The sequence below is a fragment of the Schistocerca nitens genome, chromosome 7 (genome assembly GCF_023898315.1).
Source record: "Schistocerca nitens isolate TAMUIC-IGC-003100 chromosome 7, iqSchNite1.1, whole genome shotgun sequence".
In the NCBI taxonomy this organism is placed as follows: Eukaryota; Metazoa; Arthropoda; class Insecta; order Orthoptera; family Acrididae; genus Schistocerca; species Schistocerca nitens.
This window is the reverse complement of record NC_064620.1, coordinates 19,462,017-19,484,127: the sequence shown is the minus strand read 5'-3', so window position 1 is coordinate 19,484,127 and position 22,111 is coordinate 19,462,017.

Below are 22,111 nucleotides of genomic sequence, written 5' to 3'. Positions count from 1 at the left end.
GTGTGCATTTTCCCGCGCTCGCCTGCGATCCACCTTTTACCGCTCCCCTACAGACAGGGTATTCACCAAAGGTTTTGCATTCTACCTATCCTAATACATTGCCTACGTATGGACCAGGCGCACAATTACAATTTTAAACATGTTACAATAGATTCAACATGGGTTACACTTCAATTCGGTTATAGCATTGCTTGAAATTTGACATAAATATTAATATTCACATCGAAAGTTGCTTACAGTTTCTTTAACGTAATGACACGAAAAGAAAAAGAAATGAAATCAAAACATTGCTTACACTAATTTATCGAAAATCAGAAGGAAAAAATTATTATATGTACAGTTGTTGTTGTTACATCCCTTTCAACAACAGATTACGTATTCCAAAGTAGGTCTTTGAGTTTTAGTGACAGTGAAGTGCTTCTTTTTAGGATCAGGGTTTTGCTTCATGTTTTAAATATTTTAAGGACTCCTATTCTTTTATTATGATTGTTTTTAGCTAAAAATGACGGAAGTTATATGTAAAAACTTCCATAAATTTCGCCTTAATTTTTTCAATTCATTTGTAAATAACTCCATCACTTTAGTGTTTTCTTCATCTTCGTTAGTTGGCTGAGGAGCAGGTTGTATATATGATTGACATCTACATCACGCTTCGCAAGCCACCTGATGGTGTGTGGCGAAGGGTACTTTTTGTACCACTGATTCTGCCCTCCAACCCTGTTCCACTCTCCAATAGCGCGCGGGAAGCATGATTGTAGGTAAGCCTCTGTATTGGCTCTAATTTCTACAAAGTTTCTCCTCATGGTCCTTACGCGAGACGTATGTGGGGGGAGGGGGGGGTGAAGTAACATGTTGTCCGATTCCTTCTGGAACGTGCTCTCTCGAAATTTCATTAGTAAATCCTTCCGTGATGCACAACGCCTCTCTTGTAACGTCCGCCAACGGAGTTTGTTGTGCATCTCCGTAAAGCTCTCGTGGCGACAAAACGATCCCGTGACGAAACGCGCCGCTCTTCGTTGGATCTTCCCTGTCTCCTCTATCAGTCCTACCTGGTAGAGATCCCAGATAGATGATAGATACTCATTATTCGTACGACGATTGAAACGAGGGACCGCGTGTTACGATCTTCCGCGGTGAAATTATTTCGGCAGACCGAATTCAGTATTTCGGCCTTTTCTCTGTTATCTTCCGTTTCGGTGCCAGTATGGTACTGAGTGAATGAATACATGATTTTGATCCACTTACTGATTTTACTTACGGCCAAAACCTTTTAGGGTGTTAACCAGATCGGTTGACAAAGTCATTGAACGCTTCTCTCATTGTTCTCCTTCTGCTCATTTTCGCTTAGTTCTACTTTTGTTTGTCAGCTAGGTTTTTACTTCTCTTGAGTCTTGAGATGAGGTTCTCTTTGTTTACGTAGCACTTCTATAACACGGCTGTTAAGCCATGGTGGGTCTTTCCCATCCCTTAAGGCCTTACTCGGAACATATTTGTCTAGGCCATATTGCACTATTCCTTTGAATTTTTCTCATTTGTTTTCCGCATCCTCGTTCTAATCACCGAATATTTGATGCGGACTGCTGAGCTACTCTGAAATTTGTATTCTGTCACTCTTGCTAAGCAAAAGTATCTTCCTGCGTTTCTTAACATTCTTTGTAAGCTCCGTTGTCATAGATGCTATTACAGCCTTATGATCGCTGATACTACTCTCTACACTAACTGATTCGGTAAGTTCAGGTCTGTTTGTTGCCAGGAGATCTAAGACGTTAACCTTCACGATAGGCCATACCCACAAATATGGGGCGAGGGGGTGAATAACAATTAAAAAACGATGCATTCATAGCACTGTCAGATGTATTATTTCACAATCCGATAAGAGACTGGGCCTTTAACACCCCTGTATAATTCAGATACAAAATTTTTCTTTCACCTGGATAGTACTTGTACATCACGGCTTAGTAGGTCGCCAGATAGGTTTGGTGGAAGTAAAGTACAATATTTGCCTTCAGTGGGTACCCAAATCCAGTTCTTCTACTTTGACAAATCAGTGCGGCTATCTATGTACACGAAAAACCAGCACCCTGACGACTCCTCAGTGGTGTAAATACTCACAGCTGTTGAAGTGCAAATCAACCTACGGTGGAACAGACTGAATAGATGGTGTAAGACAACTGCACCGTGTATAAAAAAGGTTCCTTGTTATTCTAGTACCTATGATCTTGCACTGATGTTCTCGCAAATTACGTACTTTTTAGCATATGATTAAGTGGCCTAGTATTTAATACAATAGTATTTTATTGTGTCCCCGTGCAATTTCAGAATACTATTCATTCCGTTGTATCGTAATGGGTTTCAGTGACAAAAATGATTTATGTCTTGGGAGATGTTTCCACTTTTAGTGTCTCTTAAGTTTAAACGAAAAGTTGGTTGCCGACCCTTACATGATGTTCCTTAACACATAAGGTAGAAAATATTATTGTATTACTATCTTTCAATGATTATGAATAATTGCACCATGACTCAAACAAGACAATTCTAGTGATTTGGCTACTTTGATAGTATGGCCTTCTTACAGGTGAAAATTCACCTAATTTCACTCTCTCACTATGTGACCTATGGGGAAAGAAACGTATTTCATTATATCTCAGTGTCCCTTCACATTAATAATCAGTCGTGTTCAGTGTAGAGGTTTTTTACTAACGTCATAAATGTTTATAGCTTGTAGAAAGAAGTTACACACTCGCACTGTAACTGGTTTTAATTCAACCGTAAACTGGTTACCAATAATGTGTAATAACGTTAACATTCCGCCGGCCGGAGTGGCCGAGCGGTTCTAGGCGCTACAGTCTGGAACAGCGCGACCGCTACCGTCGCAGATTCGAATCCTGCCTCGGGCATGGATGTGTGTGATGTCCTTAGGTTAGTTAGGTTTAAGTAGTTCTAAGTTATAGGGGACTGATGACCTCAGTAGTTAAGTCCCATAGTGCTCAGAGCCATTTGAACCATTTGTTAACATTCCAAAGACCGAAAGTATCATTCGCTTCATCTTGACTGAGTAGTTGTAATTTCGTGTATATTCTAACTTAAGCCCAGAAGCCTTAACCTGTTGCTATACTGGAAGGCTTAACAACTTGTAACACACACTTTACGAGAAATGCTGTAATGTTGTATATACATTGATGTAATGTAGTGTTCCGAAAATTCTACTATGGGCACATCTGAAGATGGCAATGACAGAGCTGAAACAGATAATGTTATAAAAAAATTAAAAAATCATCATTTCAGCCAGAAACCATTGTATTTATGACCGATGATCACATACTGCTGCATTCCCACCATTCACTGCGTTAGGTAATCAAGACACATAAACAATACATCTCTTTTCGAAATTAATACGAGTAGATCACTTCACGGAATAAATGCTAGAAATAAGAATAATCTCCACAAAGATTTGAAGTCCCTTACTTTTTTTGCACAAATATGTCCATTATGAAGGAACACAAATTTTGAGTAGCTTGTCAGCAGCAATAAAAGTTTAACTACTAATAAATTTCAGTTTAAGAGGAGTCTAAGGGATCTACTGGTGGCCAAGTCTTTCTATGGCATTGAATAAAAAACGTATCATGTAAAACCAGTCTTCTGCACATACTCAGTGCAGTAATGTGATCAATGTGAATATCGAATTTCCTGGCAGGTTGCAACTGTGTGGCCGGCCGAGACTCGAACTCCTTTGGCTTTCGTGGGCAAGTGCTCCACCAACTAAGCTAAGCACGACTCGCGACCCGTCTTTACAACTTCCACCAAACCTTACTTCCTACATTCCAAACTTTGCAGAAATTCTCCTGCGATACTTGCACTCCTGGAAGAAAGGATATTGTGGAGGCATGGCTTAATCACAGCCTGGGAGATGTTACCAGAATATTTCCCGAGTTCAAGTCTCGGTCTGGCACACAGTTTTAATCTGTCTCGAAGTTGCAAATCAGCGCACACTCCACTGCAGAGTGAAAAATTTATTGTGGAAAGATTCTCCAGGCAGTGACTGAGGCCATGTTTCCGCAGTGTCCTTTCTTCCAGGATTGCTAGTCCCGCAACGACCCTAACAGGCGCAATTGCAGATGTAATTGTTAATTAAATAGAAGCACATTTTTTCTAAAAACAACCCTGATAAAAGCATCTATTACAAAAGGTATGTAGATGATACGCTCATCCTTTATGAGATCTCTCAAGAAGAAATTGAATCCCTGACAGTTATCCTGAACAAAATTCATCCAGATTTGCGTTTCACCCTTGAACAACAGCTCCATAACATCAACAGTTTCCTAGATTTCACAGTTACTTATCACAACGGTAAACATCACTTCGCTATCCACAAAAAGCCTACAAGCTTTGATGTCGTTATTAACGCCACATCGTATCACGCATTTAGGTACACAAAGCCGATTTTCAGGTTATGACTCTTAGAATTCTAAAGCTGCCATTAGAAACAGGTACAGTTCAGAAGGAACTGAATGTACTCGAACATATCGCTAAAGCTACTGATTATGACACCGAATATTTTGATGCCGTATTTGTCAAATTAGTAAACTTGTAATCAAAACTCAGTTCAAGCCACAGTTAAGAGTTATTATTGCTTTACTAAAATGGTCTGCTTAGGCAATATCTGTGAAAAAATTGATAAATTTATAAAAAATACAGAACTGAACATAGCCTTTTCAACAAATAACCTTTTGTAGAAGAAGTTAAGACATACTGAATAAATATCGACTGCATATCTACCAAACAAAGGCCGTACAACTCAAACTTTGAGGTAGCACCTCTAAGTTCGTAAAATGTCAGGCACGTGGGATTCTACATACCTTGAGTAGAAATTTGGTAAGTTCCATTAATTGGCCTTTACTGCCTCTAAAATACTGGGTTAATTAGTAATCAAGTCCGTATTTACTGCAAAAACTAAGTTGGTTTCCGTTTTTAGTACAAGTTTTTACACATAAGCAGCCAGAAGGTTACCAGTCCAGTTCGAATGATTTTCACGTTATAGACAGCCTTTAACACACAGGCATTTGCAAGATGACTTTAGAAAAACAATATCTATGAAACGAATCTTTTTGGTTGTAGTTTCATCTGAGATTCTAATTGAATACATTAGAACCCATAGCACTGTTTATCAGCTGGCGCGCTACTGACCGTCTTTGCACGCTTACTTCTACTTTAAGTCCCTGTAGAGGGCAGCTTAACGTTGAAGTGAGCCAGTGTCACTGGAAAATGATTTCCTCTTTCCTTGCGAACTTTTCATAATTCACGTCTCCTGCGTAATATTTAAAACATCCCTAGCTGTTCCTTTTATAAGTATGTCTTTTATTGCATAATTGTTAACCTTTTTCTTGTCTGCTAGTCATGAAAGGTTTACGGTTTTTACCTGAAGCTTATTTTGGAGCATGTGAGTATAAAGATATTTTACAAAGGTAGGTTATCGGCCATATCGCATAACATACAAATTGGAGTACCAGGGTTACATTACGGGTTTGCTGCATTCTGAAGGTTGGTTTCAACACACCAGAGGAAGCCATTCTCCTTCACGAAAGATAAAACTAGAGGACGAAAAATGATACACAGGCTCACGCCTCGGAAGCTAACTAATACCGTTGGGATCGAAAAACCAAGACAGGAAAGGACGACAGAAAAGGAAACAGAAGAGGTCTGACACAAGTAAGTATAAGCAGTATCAGACTTAGCCAAAGGCCCAAGAAGGCAGCCCGTGCGGGAACTATTCTCTATCTGGTCTCTCACCTCGTGACCAATGTGGCACGGCTGACCCACCAGGATCATAGATGCTGCCAGCATAGCTCTGTGAGACAAACGAACCTCCTCACGACGTAAGGTGGTGGTCTGCGAGGAAGCGTTTTCCTTTGTAATTACGTGTTGTGTATTCTTATTCTATGATATGTTCTGCATTGTTGAGGATGTTCTAATTACGGAACGTCTGGAACGGAATGTGCATCTAATCATCTAATTTAAATGAGGGTCGTCAGCCCTGCTTCCCACTACCCTAATGTCAATATTTATTTATTTCTCAAGTAAAGACATGCTGCCTGTTATTATATAGCAGGTAGTACATTGTGTGATTTTACATGCTATATCATACAAATTCAATTTTATTATTAGTACATTTTTTAGTTGTTGAAAATTTTACAAAAGAATAAACTTTATAAAAGGAAAAAATTATACAACTTGGTTTAAACTTGTTGCCAGCTTAGATAATCTTAATAAATAAAATACATAGTAGGTTTTGGACATATATTAAATTGAAATTAAAAGTGTATTTAATGGAAGAAACAAGAAATGACAGTTCGGCTTGGATATGATGTGACAGTTCTTCCCTTTATACCATCTGTTACAAATGTTGGCTTGACAGTGGTAATAATTAAAGTACTAATTAACTAGGTTATGATGTGTTTCCGAACTTAAAGTAGTAGTGGAGACTGGGAGCTGATTTAAAATGTCATAGTCAGCTGCACCAGTGTGAGGGCCAGGTAAAACTTCGAGCCAATCACATATGATGCAGCAAAAGAAGAAGAAGTGCCTCATCTTCACATGCTACGAACTTCTATTAAAATAAAATAAAATAAAAAAAACAGTTGCATAGAGAGTTACATTTTCATATTGATTCGAGTTAGTGCTGTAGAACCTCCGCTTACTTTTGCTGTGTTTGTACTTTTATCTCGTCTTCACTTCGCGCTTGTGATATAGCATCCGATTCCGTGTCTGTGCTCGTGCCTGTACCGTTTACTATGTACTGCTTATCTGTCCGATGCGGATCCTGTCTTATTGTAGTGTATGGTCTCGCCTGTTCGCATGCCGCAAATAGTGCTCGCAATACTTCATCTGCGATGTTGTTTATAGAGTTCCAGTCATCTTGTATGCATATTAACAGTCCTAGGTCCAGGTTTCCTAAACGCGGTCTTATGTGTTCTGGGGCATCGCAGATGAGCACTACGTGTTCAGGTGTGCCATTCTCACCACAGGCATAAATGTGAGACTGTTATAGGGGAAACCTGTGGAGATGCACAGGAGCACAGGATACGGGCCATGGCTCGTGAGAAAGTGCACTATCCCGCGTGTTGGATTTATGCATTTCAAGTTCACCAGTTCTCGTATACTGGGTAGAAAACAGTAGACTCGTCTTCCCTTATCAGTTGTGTCCCATTCTGTCTGCCATATATCAGTTCTCCACTTGTTTAATCTCCGTTTGTCGGTTATGTTTTGTCCAGTTATTTCTCTTATTTTGAGTGGTTGTATGCCTATATCCCAAAAAATAGGTCCGCATATGGATCCTTGAGGACAACCCTTTATTACTCTCTTTATAGCCTTTTCGCGAGCAGTCTTCCATTCCACTACCCTGTTTTATTAATAATCTCTGAGGCTGTTGTATAGAGCCTGTGGAGCACTCATCTCTTCAAGTCTTGCAAAAAGCGCCGGCCACCAAAGGTTGTCGAAAGCACCAGCTACGTCAATTAGGATTGCTAATATGTATTTGTCATTTATTGTTAGTGTCATTTCTGATGCCCTATTTACTGCGTCGTCGATGGATTTATGTGGTAGAGAACTGAAGTCTGTCGCACAGCATGCACCTCCTGTACCTTTCCCAGAAGGTTAATGAGGCATGTTGGTCTGTATGGTCAGTCGGGTGTTTGTCCTCCGCTTTCTTGATTATAACAGCATTTGGCATCTTCCATATATTCGGTATTCGTACTTCTGCTAGAGCATCATTCAGTAAGACAGGCAGGTATGGTACGAGAAGTGGAGCACCTTGTTTGATGGTTACAGGGTGGATGCCATCGAGGCCCGGACACCTTTCTGTTCTTTTTTTACGTGTTGACAGTACAACTTCCTCACGAGCAAAGGAGATGCTGATTTCGCATTTGTCATAAAGTAGTCTGCGAAGGGCGGCGTAAAAATGGCTGTCCTGAGTGTGCTCATCGTCAGGAAGCAGTTTGTTCAGGATATAATGAACTGTGCATCTGTAGCCTCTAGTGGTAGTACATCTGGCTTGTTCAGTGTTGATAAGACTGTAGGTGCCTTTATACGTTCAGTCTGCAGTTTAAACGGCTCACCCCAGATGTTGTTCTGTAAGTTTGTCGTAACATGTGTCCCAGTGGTCTTTCCCACTCTTCTGTAGTTCGTCTATGTATCGTGTTTTAGCATCACGATAACGTTGAAGTCGAATTTCTCTTTTCTGTGCTCTGTCTGATTTTTGGTAATATCGTCGTTTATCGTGAGTGTCTTTTCTTAACCTTGTTAATAATGCTAATCATGGTCCCCTTTGATTGGGTGGTTCGCCAGCTGTAAAACGTCTGTAACAACATGAGCTCTGTAACCTGTACTTCCTTGGGTGACACGTGAAGGAAACTCTTCAATCACGAGCCGTAGATTTTGCCAGTCGCCTTTGCGTAGCAGCGACATTAGGTGTTGTAATGTGTCTGCGTCTGTGTTTGTTTTAGTGTGTATAATCATTGTTTTATGATCACTGAGTATTCTCTCATCGAGCACCTGCCGGTTCGCTACCTGTACTGTGTGACGTAATGGGCGAGTTGTGGCGCCCTGCAAACATTCTAAGTTCGCAGTTGGCCACTAGGCAGGTCAGGGCTCGTCAGCAACCGCGTGGTGCCGGACGTTAGCCGGAGCAAGAGGGGTGGGCAGCCCCAGCAGGTGGTCCAGGCTGAGCGCGTGGCTGGGAATTCCATGTTGACGCTTTGTCGAGGACTGTGCTTTGTGTCGATGAAGGAATTTGTATGCCGGGAGTTCCAAATATGACGGACTTTGTGAAACCATAATGGCAGGCATTTCACAGTTCATGTAGAAATTAATAATAGCCAGAGGAATCATGATACCTTAAAAAGGAACACGTGCATTAGCATTCTTTGAACGACGATTCTGATGATCTAATCAGATTTTCAATATCTTTATTAGTTTAAAGTTTAGTATCTGACTGTGAATTATACAAGTAAAACCCAGCAACGAGTTTCCAAGATCTAAACGGTTCCTCCGATTTTGTCGATCGATGTGTCATTAGAAACCCATTAGTGTAAATCTAAATTGGTATGGGTTACAGGCATGTAACTTGAATAGTACATGAGTTATTGGAGGTCAAAGTGGCCGATTACTATTGAAAAAACGGTAGCAGCATGCTTATAAATATATTTATTTGTCTATGTCTTTGTTTATATCCGATATATACTATTCATGAAGTAATATTTACTGTGTTTTAAAAAGCACAGAGACATTAGGCTACTGGCCTACTTTTGTTTCTATATCTTTGATATACGTTTATTCAGTTTGTTTATGTATTTAATAATGTGTGTTACAGCGTGTTTATGGTACAGCCGTAGGAATATTTATTTAAGTTCATGTTATTTAAATGTAAATCCAGTATTTTGTATCTGTTTCAATATGTTTGTGGCTGCGTGTTGGCTTGGAGACATGGCGAGAGCGCTCTAGCCAATCACAGCACTCGTTACTACGGTAGGCGACTACCGAAGTCAATGGAGAGGCTGTATGGAAGTGGGGGAGGAGCATCAGGGGCAGAGGAATGGGGGAGGGGGGAGTTCTGGACGAGAAGACGCGACGGAAGGTCGCCTGAAATACTTGGAGAGTGTGGAGACGTTTGCGCGTGGTCGCGGGAGATAGAAATATTTCGTAGTGCCGTCTTTTCCACTTGTGTGATTTCTCTGCCGTACTTGTGAGATTTCCGTGGCTTCTGCAGTGAAGACGTAGTATGCGTTTAGAAGTGAACATCTCGCGAGCTATGTTGTAGCTCATAACTAATTACGTGAAGTAGGAATCTATTGTTTCCCTGTTATTCAACTTATATTTTATTTAATTGCTGGACCATCGACACCAATAAGTGTTTTACTGAAATAAGTGACATTCTTAAAGGTTCCTCTGCTATCGTACTCTTCATTTAAAGTCATTAAAATAGTACCTGCAGATTTTATTTCACTGCAATGTTTCATTTATAAATTTCTATGTTACATTCAAAATTCGCAACTGTCGAGTGATAGGAACCTTTGACCATTCGATTCTTGTGTATATTCATATCGTATACTGGATATGCAGTAGTATTTGGCTTGTAATGTGGCAACTACGTATCCCAGCCCCTAGACTACGAAACCAGCCAGAACTTTTAGTATTTCAACCCTGAGTTTGAGGGTACGTAGTTGAGGGCCACCGTTAATTTCTTTTGAAAGCCCAAAAAGTTCAAACCTCAGAGCAATCCGGATGGTAGTTATCAAAATGGGAATCCAAATAATCATCCCCAAAATAATAATCGTGAGAGAAATCAAAGGAATTCTCAGGGAGACAGTAGCAGAATGGTCGGAGAACGAACGGGAGTGATAACTTCCGTGAACAGGACCCAAGTAAAGAACGCAGGTTAGATGGGGGAATTCGCGCGAAGTGCAATCGCGTAACAACTGGTCGGGAAACTGGTGTTCCCCACATCTCACGTTCGGGGATGGCGATCTGAACAGGAGATGAAAAGACTGGAGATAATGGTAATGGTAGAAATGTTGTTAGGTTTCGAGAAAGGAAACAAATATGGAATATGTTAAAGAGGAAGGCCATATAGGTGGCTCTTTCAATAAAAGTAGGCGAGAATGGCGGAAGCATAGATTTGTGAAAAATTAAAGTGAAAGTAATGGGAATAAATTTGCGAGGAATGATGTAAGTTATGAATGTGTGGTGAATGAGTGTGTGAATCGTGATGAATGGAAAGATTCAGTGGTTCAAAAAGAAGTTAAAGAGGAGATGAATTTTGTGAAAGCAAATTGTGTGGAGAGCTCTGAAGAGGTATTAGCAAACAGTAGCAATTGCAGTAAGAAAGCTGTTGTAGTAGCAAGTATTTGTGAGTCGACGAAAAGCGTCGATGTTAGTGAAGGCGGCGTAGCTTCGGTCTCGCCAGCTCCAATTGAGGGTGATTGTGTTTCGGCGGAAAGCGTCAATGTTACTAAGGGAGGTTTAGCATTGGTGTCGCCAACAGTTGAAGTTAAATATGTATCGGCGGAGGTAGATGATTTCTGCTTAAAGGAGCAGAGTAATGGTAATTTATGTAATGATGTAAAAGCTATTGGTATTGATACTTCGGAGGAAAAAATTTACGCGTTTCTAGTCACGAATGAAGGCGAAACGAAACTTATTGATGAATGTGTGGATCTAAAACGTTTGTCAGAGTATAAATTTGAGAATGTATGTGAAGTAGGATCGGGGGTTAATCTGGATGAAAAGTGTATAGAAATGGCAGTGTGTGCTGGTTTTTGCCCGATCACAGCGGAATGTAGCAAGTCTGGAAGGCCCAAATTATACGACAAGGTAGCAGCAATTTGTGCAATTTAGCGGCCTAGGATGAAGTTGTGTACGATTCACGTAAAGTTAACTTTTCGAAGGAGGCAAGAAAGGTTTCTGATGTGAATTTATGTAGTGATTTAAGTGGTGTATCAGCAGATAAGGTTGCTGAGATGAATATTTATGGTGATGATGGCTTGGGCATAGATGTATTATTTCAGGAAGATAAAGTGTTTAACAGTGAATTGATCTGTAATTTTGTTGAAGCTGCAAGTGTCGGTATTTAGGAGGGGAAAAACAGTAAAGTTGTGCATGGTATGTGTAGTGAATCGGCGAAAGGTGTGGAAGAACTAACAGAAAATTTAAAGAGGGCTGAAGCAAACAGTGTGGATGGGATAGTTTGTGTAATGTAGTTCGTACCAATTGGTATATGAAAGAGGAGTGTTATTTTAGTGTGACTCAGTGGCGTTGGTGCGGTAGAACGTTACGGTCGTTACTGGCGCGTATGTGGAAACGAGAGAAGTTTAAAATTGCTGGAGGCTTAGAAAAGGGAATGAATGAGTTTCGGGCGAAGAAAATATTTAATGAATCATTTTGGGATGAACGTGAGATTGAGGGATGCATAGAACAGGATGTGTGTACGCTATAATTGGAAGAGAAGGGACGAGACGTAGAAAATTATTTATTAAGGGAGAAATATTTAGAACGAAAGAAAATGCACCGTCGCTGAAAGCAGACGGGGAGCGGCAGATCCCGTGCGACGACAGAGGCGCAGCTGATTGAGATGCCGACGCACCTCACCAGAGGCCCCCAAAACCAGATACATAGCGCGGCCGAGGCAGCGAAGAATGCGCCCTGCGAGCCAACGCCGTGAACCGCGATAGTTGCGATAGTATACAACGTCGCCTGGAACAAAAGCAGGTGTCTGTCGCTGCACAGGAAACTGATGCGGAGGATGGAGCAAAGACATCAAGGTTCGATGAGGACGACCGTGGAGCAACTCAGCCGGCGAGTGACCATCTCGGGGCTGAGAGCGATACGAGGACAAAAAGAGCAATAACGCGTCCTCCCGAGAATGCGACTCTTTTAACTTCAACATCTGTGACTTGAAAGTCCGGACCAGTCGTTCAGCGGCACCGTTTGACTGAGGCGAAAACGGCGCGGATGTCAGATGTTGAATACCATTGGCCTTGCAGAATGACTGAAATTCTGCGGACAAGAATTGTGGGCCATTGACGGAAACAATAGTCTGTGGAAGACCTTCAATACAAAAAGTAGCAGATAACGCTTGGATGGTGGCAGATGACGTCGTGGAAGGCATCTTGACAACAAAAGGAAAATTACTGAATGAATCGACCACAACCAACCATCGAGCATTCCAGAATGGACCAGCAAAATCGATGTGTAAGCGTTGCCAAGGGGAAGTGGCTTTTGGCCATGCAAAGAATTTCCGCGGTGGTGCGGATTGTTGGTCGGCACACGCCACGCAAGAGGAGCACATATTCGTAATCGCAGCATCGATTCCGAACCAAGTACAGTGCTGACGAGCAAGTTGTTTCGTTCGCACTATACCCCAATGTCCTTGGTGGAGAAGCCGTAAGACAGAGGACTGTAACGAACGGGGGACCACGACCCTGGACTGGTCATTATCAGAACGCAACAGCAAAACACCACATCGTACAAAAAGTCTCTCCTTGTGAGCAAAAAATCGGCGAACCAACGGACCCTCAATCCGTGACTTCGACAAGGGCCATTGCGTAGCAACAAAACGCAGAGCGGTAGCAAGGACAGGGTCAGCAGCCGTGGCTGTAGCTACACGACGAAAATCAATCGGAAACGATTCGACCACGTCATCGGTTTCCGCATCAATGAACATGCAAGCAAGTTCGGAAGAATCGAATGCTCTATCCTCAGCAACAGGCAAACGGGATAACGCATCAGCGTTCCCGTGCTTAGCAGTGGACCGATACAAGATATCGTAGCGGTACTGCGAGAGGAAAATAGACTAGCGAATGAATTTCTGCGCTGTACGTGGAGGTACAGGCTTGTTCGGATGAAAAAGTGACGTCAAAGGTTTGTGGTCTGTGATGATGGTAAAGTGACGACCATACAAGAAATCATGAAACTTTGTAACACCAAAGACGAGAGCCAAGTCTTCTTTCTCGATCTGTGAATAAGTTCTTTGCGCAGGCGAGAGCAATTTGGACGCAAGGGCAATAGGGCGATCATGCGATCCATCTTTGTGCGCAAGCACAGCACCGATCCCGAAATCTGATGCATCTGCCATCAACAAAAGGGGTTTCTGGGGATCGAATGGCGTAAGGCAAGTAGTGGAAAGCAACGCCGATTTCAACTGGCGAAAGGCGCGTTCGCATTCCGTCGTCCAGACGAACGGAACACCTTCACGGCGTAAGCGATGAAGCGGAGCTGAAATGGAAGAGGCGTGGCGCACATATTTGTTGTAGTAATTGATTTTTCCCAGCACACTCTGTAGCTGCTTCAAATTCTGCGGCGAAGGCAAGTCTTGTATGGCACGGAGGTGTTCTGGACTGGGATGTATGCCTTGGGCATTGATTGCATGGCCCAGATAGGGTAAGTCACGAGCAAAAAACACACATTTGTCCTTCCGCAAGCGAAGACCATTTTGTCGCAAGACCTGAAATAATGTTCGGAGATTGGCGAAATGTTCTTCTTCCGTCTTTCCGGAGATCACAATATCGTCCAGATAGTTTGCTGCAGTAGGGACCGATGCACAACCAGTTTGTAAATATTGCTGAAACAATGCAGGGGTGGATGCACACCCGAATGGCAGTCTTTGGAATCGATACAAACCAAGATGCGTGTTAACCACCAAGACGCACTGGGATTCGTCGTCCACTGGTATTTGCAAGTACGCATCTGCGAGGTCCAACTTCGAAAAATATTTACCCGGGCACACAGTTTGTCAAAAAGATCTTCCGGGCTGGGTAAAGGAAAAGTGGCAGTCACTAGTTGTGGATTCACCGTAGCCTGTAAGTCCACACAAAGTCTCAATTTTCCGGAAGGTTTTGGCAATATTACTAAGGGTGAGGCCCAGAAAGAAGCCTGCACACGTTCAATCACACCTTGTGATTCCAAATCGTGTAAGGTTCTTGCGACCTCATCACGCAATGCGTGGGGAACATTGCGCGCTCGGAAAAATTTCGGTTGCGCGTTTACTTTCAGTTCCAAGGGGCTTTTTAGTTCGTAGCGCAACCGAGGCCCGGTGCAAAAAGTCTGCAAACTCTGCACATAGACGAGAAACACTGGCTGAAGGCACAGTCTGGTTCACTGATAGGACGTGATTGACTATAGACAAGTTAAACAACTGAAATAAATCTAAATCAAACAAGTTCACTGCAGCAGAAGAACGAAGTGCGTAAAATGACACAAGTTTTGTTTGTCCCTTGTATGTTGCAAGAAGGCTGCACTATCCTATCACAGGGATATTCTGACCGGAATAGCTAGTTAACATTTGCGGCACGCAACGGAGGTGTGCCCAGTTGTTTGTACGTGTCTTTATTGATCAATGAAACTGCAGCTCCGGTATCGAGCTGGAATGGTATCACAGTGCCATGAATGTCCAAGTCTACAAAAAGTTTATTGTCCTGCTGACGACGAGAGCGACTGTCTCGTGCAACGTGAACAGACACTGGTACCGAAACACTTGCGACTTGACGGGATTTCCGTCGACGTCGACGCACACTATTTGTAGGACGAACACAGTCACTGTTAGAGAGAGTGGCACTGGGCGGAGTGGAATGAACTACATGAATTTCCATGGGCGAAGTTTCACGAGCCAGAGTATCCTTGGTTCGATTCCGATTCCGGCGCGAAGCAAAGGGCTTGGAATGGTGAGTGTCCGATCTGAGCTTTTTCTGGCAAACACTCTGGACACGTCCTTTTTTATTACAGAAAAAGCAAATAGCTTGGCTTGACGGGCAATTGTCACACGAATGTCTAGTAGCACACCACGGGCATGATTTTAGCACTGCATTTGCTTGCTTGCGCGGCACACGTGGCGGAGAGCTTGGCGGCAGCTGTGCGGACGGGCGCGAGGGCTGTTTACTGTTCCGTGTAGCTCGCCCGGCGGGCCGGTTAATGTGACACACGGCTGGTGAAGTTTCAAATGATTCCTGAGCAAAGTCGAGTGTGTCCTGCCGATCCAATATGTCCATCACTTGTTGAAGGGAGGAATTGACTAGTTTCATAATCTGTTCTCTTATACGAACATCAGAAACGTTCTGTGCAATTGCATCACGTACCATTGTATCTGAATAAGGGAGTCCACATTCACACTCAAAAGCACAATCCCTAGTAAGGCCTTGCAAGGTTGCAACCCACTCCCGATTAGTTTGACCGGCCGTACGATTGGTACAAAAGAACGTATACCGTTTGGCAACTACATTGACTGATTCTTTGAAATATGCATCTAATGCAGACAAAATTTCGTCGTAGGACAGAGTTGCTACGTCGCATCGGGGAAATAATTTCACTATCATTCGGTACGTGGACACTCCGACGCATGCCAAAAAAAAAGGCTGCCGCTCAATACCTTGAATTCTGTAGGCGGCGAGATGGAATCCAAATTGGCGTGACCACTCCGTCCAGCTTTCCAGTGCCGCATCAAAAGGACGAAAAGGTGGTGCAACTGCGTGTTGTGGCTGCGGTAGTGGTGAAGCGGCGGCTGCCGCATCGTTTTGCATTGCACGTTGACCCTGGACGATCTGTCCAAGGGCATCCAATAAGGCCTGTGTCTGCTGATTCTGCAAGCGATAAAATTCGGACAGTACATCTGGAGATTGTGGCGAAGCCATGACACAAGTAAATTAGTGCATCAATTGGTACAAACGCGATTTAGCTCGTCGCCATGTGCTGTGTTGGCAGAAGAGCCAACACCGTGTTGCTAGAGGAGGCCGAAATGCACGCGTTTAATTACACGCAGACTGGCGTGAGGTCTGGAACATTACAAGGAAATGAGAACTTAGAAAAACGGACGCAGTTGCTGTAATACTTAACTTTAATCCATAATTGGAGAACATCGTTCTTGACTGTTCATGCTTCACAATATAAATATCAATTGAATACGGCGCCTTGCTAGGTCGTAGCAAATGACGTAGCTGAAGGCTATGCTAACTATCGTCTCGGCAAATGAGAGCGTAATTTGTCAGTGTAGCATCGCTAGCAAAGTCGGCTGTACAACTGGGGCGAGTGCTAGGACATCTCTCTAGACCTGCCGTGTGGTGGCGCTCGGTCTGCAATCACTGACAGTGGCGACACGCGGGTCCGACGTATACTACCGGACCGCGGCCGATTTAAAGGCTACCACCTAGCAAGTGTGGTGTCTGGCAGTGACACCACAACCGACACGTCTCGGATGCTGCAACATAACCCCGCTGCGCCGACCACGACGTACTCGACTTGGCAGGGGTTTAAATACAGCTGCTCGGCGCTAACTACACAGAAGAGACGGGTACTCTGGAAGACCAGTAACTAGGTCAGCGACCCGCGTCAGTCTGTTGTCTGTTGGCATGGGGTTCTGCACCAAACTGCATAAAGTTTGTGAGGTTCCAGGTCACTGACACCTCGAAAAAGGGTGACGTCGAAGCGGACAACTTCTGCTGGCTCACTAAATGGCAGAGGGCGCAACTGGTAGCCTGTCTGTGCTCCAAGGTCAGCTACAGTCCATCCCATTACAGAAACAAATATAATTTAGTCACTTCTAATAAACCACGCCAAGCCCGTCCAGCTAGCTGCTGCCTGCATAATCTAATTTAAGCACTCAGTCTACTATGCAACTGCGTGCTTCACCTGGGAAGACGAATGGAATATTCCAGAATTTGAAACACGAACAGCTGCTAGCATGAGTTTCTTAGAAGTAGATACCTTAGGAGTTGCGAAGCAACTCAAATCGCTTTATACGGTCAAGTCTTCAGGTCCAGATTGTATACTGATTAGGTTCCTTTCATATTACGCTGATACAATAGCTCCCTACTTAGCAATCATATACAACCGCTCGCTCACCGATAGATCTGTACCTACAGATTGGAAAATTGCGCAGGTCTCACCAGTGTTTAAGAAGGGTAGTAGGAGTAATACATCGAACTACAGACCTATATCATTGACGTCCGTTTGCAGTAGAGTTTTGGAGCATATACTGTATTCAAACATTATGAATCACCTCGAAGGGAACGATCTATTGATACGTAATCAGCATGGTTTCAGAAAACCTCGTTCTTGTGCAACGCAGCTAGCTCTTTATTTGCACGAAGTAATGGCCGCTATCGACAGGGATCTAAAGTTGATTCCGTATTTCTAGATTTCCGGAAGGCTTTTGACACCGTTCCTCACAAGCGATTTCTAATCAAGCTGCGGGCCTATGGGGTATCGTCTCAGTTGTGCGACTGGATTCGTGATTTCCTGTCAGGAAGGTCGCAGTTCGTAGTAATAAACGGCAAATCATCGAGTAAAACTAAAGTGATATCAGGTGTTCCCCAGGGAAGCGTCCTGGGACCTCTGCTGTTCCTGATCTATATAAATGACGTGAGTGACAATCTGAGCAGTTCTCTTAGGTTGTTCACAGATGATGCTGTAATTTACCGTCTAGTAAGGTCATCCGAAGACCAGTATCAGTTGCAAGCGATTTAGAAAAGATTGCTGTATGGTGTGGCAGGTAGCAGTTGACGCTAAATAACGAAAAGTGTGAGGTGATCCACATGAGTTCCAAAAGAAATCCGTTGGAATTCGATTACTCGATAAATAGTACAATTCTCAAGGCTGTCAATTCAACTAAGTACCTGGGTGTTAAAATTACGAACAACTTCAGTTGGAAAGACCACATAGATAATATTGTGGGTAAGGCGAGGCAAAGGTTGCGTTTCATTGGCAGGACACTTAGAAGATGCAACAAGTCCATTAAAGAGACAGCTTACACTATACTCGTTCGTCCTTGTTAGAATATTGCTACGCGGTGTGGGATCGTTACCAGGTGGGATTGACGGAGGACATCAAAAGGGTGCAAAAAAAGGCAGCTCGTTTTGTATTAACACGTAATAGGGGAGAGAGTGTGGCAGATATGATACGCGAGTTGGGATGGAAGTCATTACAGCAAAGACGTTTTTCGATGCGGCGAGATCTATTTACGAAATTTCAGTCACCAACTTTCTCTTCCGAATGGAAAATATGTTGTTGAGCCCAACCTACAAAGGTAGGAATGGTCATCAAAATAAAATAAGAGAAATCAGAGCTCGAACAGAAAGGTTTAGGTGTTCGTTTTTCCCGCGCGCTGTTCGGGAGTGAAATGGTAGGGCGATAGTACGATTGTGGTTCGATGAACCCTCTGCCAAGCACTTAGATGTGAATTGCAGAGTAATCATGTAGATGTAGATGTAGACACTCGCCTAGAACATCGGGAAGATCAATCAGAAATGCACAGTCGCACATGGGCACTCAGTTTTGGAATTCGTACTGCAAGAAATACTCCGGTTCATGACGATGGATGCTCTCCCGACCCCTGGAATACGCTACGAAAACACCACCTCTGCCCCAGAGGACACGCAGCTTCTGCATCGCACAAGGGGTGCTATCCGACTCCTCCATTTCGCTTTCGCGAGCTCCCCAAAATGACCCAGGAAATTATTTGAAATTATTTAACCTTTAGCCATTCCAGCCAATCAGAATCAGGAGCAGAATGTAGGCAAATTCTTCTGCGATTTGATACTTCCTTCAATAGAGCTGTTGTAAGATTCTGCTTCCTGGCAGGTCTTTTAGAAGTCACCTGCAACATTTTTCTAAGAGTACTGGTCATCATGGAAGTGTGAGGCAGCCTTGTAGGCCCCAGGGCACAACCCATTTAGGGGGATGTCTTCCTCCTACGGGTACTGGCTGTGGCATATGGAATAGCCACCTGCTGAGCACAAATGGGTGGCCAGGAAACGATATTTAACTATAGCAGAATCCATAGGAAGAGCAGCTTACTGTCGGTTTCTGGATACAGCACTTACAAAAACACTGGACACTGTAGCGTCTTCGTTCTTAGGAGCAACCTTTGCTTCCAGCACGGTGACCTTCCGAATATTTCAGTGCTGATGCGCGGCCACAGCTGTAGACTCAGGGCAACGCTGGGTAGGTCGAACAGCACGTGTGCAGAGACCTCGACGTTCATTTGTTTTATTACCTTCTCCTTTGGAGGTATATGATGACTGTGGTGTACGTTTCGCTTTCTTTATGAAAAGGAAGCTGGGTGCGTGAGCTAATGACGCGTTTGCGACATGCAGCAGTATCCTATATTGCTCTAAAAAAGTTGCACGGCAGTGCTGTAAAGGTAGCAAGCTGTAATGATACTGAGTTAAGACATGTTGTAAATTCATCTACACGTGCTAGAGGAGCGCCATTACCACTCAAAATTAATAACTGCACTTCGGTTCTTTGATGCTACTGGAATACTGCTTCCTGGAATAGAAACACTTACCACCATCCTAATGAGGCTACTTGCTGTATTTCGGGTTTGACAAGTAGTTGTCTCCCCATTGAGTTGATGACGGTGCTCATCAGGCTCTGATAGTATGGCTCAAATGGCTCTGACCACTATGGGACTTAACATCTATGGTCATCAGTCCCCTAGAACTTAGAACTACTTAGACCTAACTAAACTAAGGACATGACACACATCCATGCCCGAGGCAGGATTCGAACCTGCGACCGTAGCAGTCGCGCGGTTCCGGACTGAGCGCCTAGAACCGCGAGACCACCGCGGCCGGCTCTGATAGTATGCATGTATGTCTTATGTGTGTGTTTGTTTGTTTGTGTGTGTGTGTATGTGGGTGGGTGGGTGGGAGGGTGGGTGGGTGTGTATCTAGTCAACAGTTCTATGTCACAGGAAACTGGCCAATAATCGTCTTAGTTACAGTAACAAATTTTATTTATTTATTTATTTATTTATGCATTTATTTTACCTGGCAAGATTAGGGCCTTCAGGCCCTCTCTTACACCTAACCAGGCATACTCAGATTGAACAAATTTCCGTTTCTAAATAACATTAAGGACATATAACATGTTATACAGTATTAATGTTAAAGAAAAAAAATAGAGATTATAAAAGTAGTACAATGATAATTATAACAAACAAAAAATAATTATAACAATCAAGAATAATAATAATAATAGTAATGACTATGTATATGAAAGTAAACATATTTTTCTTTTATGAATGTCAGTCCTATTGCTAGTTCGGAATTTTCTCGTTATATTCTTGCAGCTTGTGAGTTATTATCATCGAGCAGAGACATAAGACGATAGAATGGGGTGAAAGAGATATAGAAGAGGTAGATAGGTTAGAGGAAGAGAATTAGAATGGTAAAATTCGAAGCTATGATGGAGAGGAGAAAGAAAGAGATGAGAGGAGCACAACAATGGTGGCTATACCGTCCCCAATATGTAAGTCTTGAGTTCCCTCTTGAATGTTGAGTGTTCTGGATAAGACGCAGATCACAGGGGAGCGCGTTCCATAGTCGTATGGCTGAGATGGAGAATGACACGGAGAAAGATTTTGTGTTATGTAAAGGTACAGCCAAGATGCTAGACGTAGCCGATCTGGTATTGCGGTTGTGGAATGATGATAGGCGTTTAATGTGGCTAAGAAATCGATGAAGTAAGCACAGTCGCAAATTTTAGAGTCCGTCTACACTGTTCGTATGTATGGAATCTGCATAGATAATAAAATTTGTTGTTTAAGCATTGACAGTGAGTTTTCTACAAAACAGGCGACACAGTACCTGATCAAAAGTCTCTGGACACCCCTAAGTAATGCGAAATTGACCACTAGATGTCACGGGAGGAGGACCCGCTAGTATAAAAGGGGGCGGTGAGAATTGCCACCTTGGCCGGCCGAAGTGGCCATGCGGTTAAAGGCGCTGCAGTCTGGAACCGCAAGACCGCTACGGTCGCAGGTTCGAATCCTGCCTCGGGCATGGATGTTTGTGATGTCCTTAGGTTAGTTAGGTTTAACTAGTTCTAAGTTCTAGGGGACTAATGACCTCAGTAGTTGAGTCCCATAGTGCTCAGAGCCATTTGAACCATTTTAGAATTGCCACCCATGCGGAGTGGCCGCGCGGTTTGAGGCGCCATGTCATGGATTGCGCGTCCCCTCCCGCCGCAGGTTCGAGTCCTCCCTCGGGCATGGGTGTGTGTGTTGATCTTAGCATAAGTTACTTTAAGTTAGTTTAAGTAGTGTGTCAGTCTAGGGACCGATGACCTCTGCAGTTTGGTCCCTTAGGAATTCACACACATTTGGACATTTTGAGAATTGCCAGCAGAATAGCAGTAAAGGTAGAATGGATCGATCAGATGTCACTGACTTGGAACGTGCACCAGCCATTGGATGTCTCTGCGGCAAATAAATTACTGAAAATGTTGACGCCGGCCGCAGTGGCCGAGCTGTTCTAGGCGCTTCGGTCTGGAACCGCGCGACCGCTACGGTCGCAGGTTCGAATCCTGCCTCGGGCATGGATGTGTGTGACATCCTTAGGTTAGTTAGGTTTGAGTAGTTCTAAGTTATAGGGGACTGATGACCTCATATGTTAAGTCCGTTAGTGCTAAGAGCCTTTTGAACCATTTGCACCAAAAAGTTGACTGCAAATAAGACATCAGATCCGGACGAAACCCCACTTCCGATTTAGAGAGAGTGCATTTATGGTGAATCTCTCGCCCAATTAAAAGTCCCAAGCGACTGAAAAAAGCGGAGGTTGCACCTGTATAT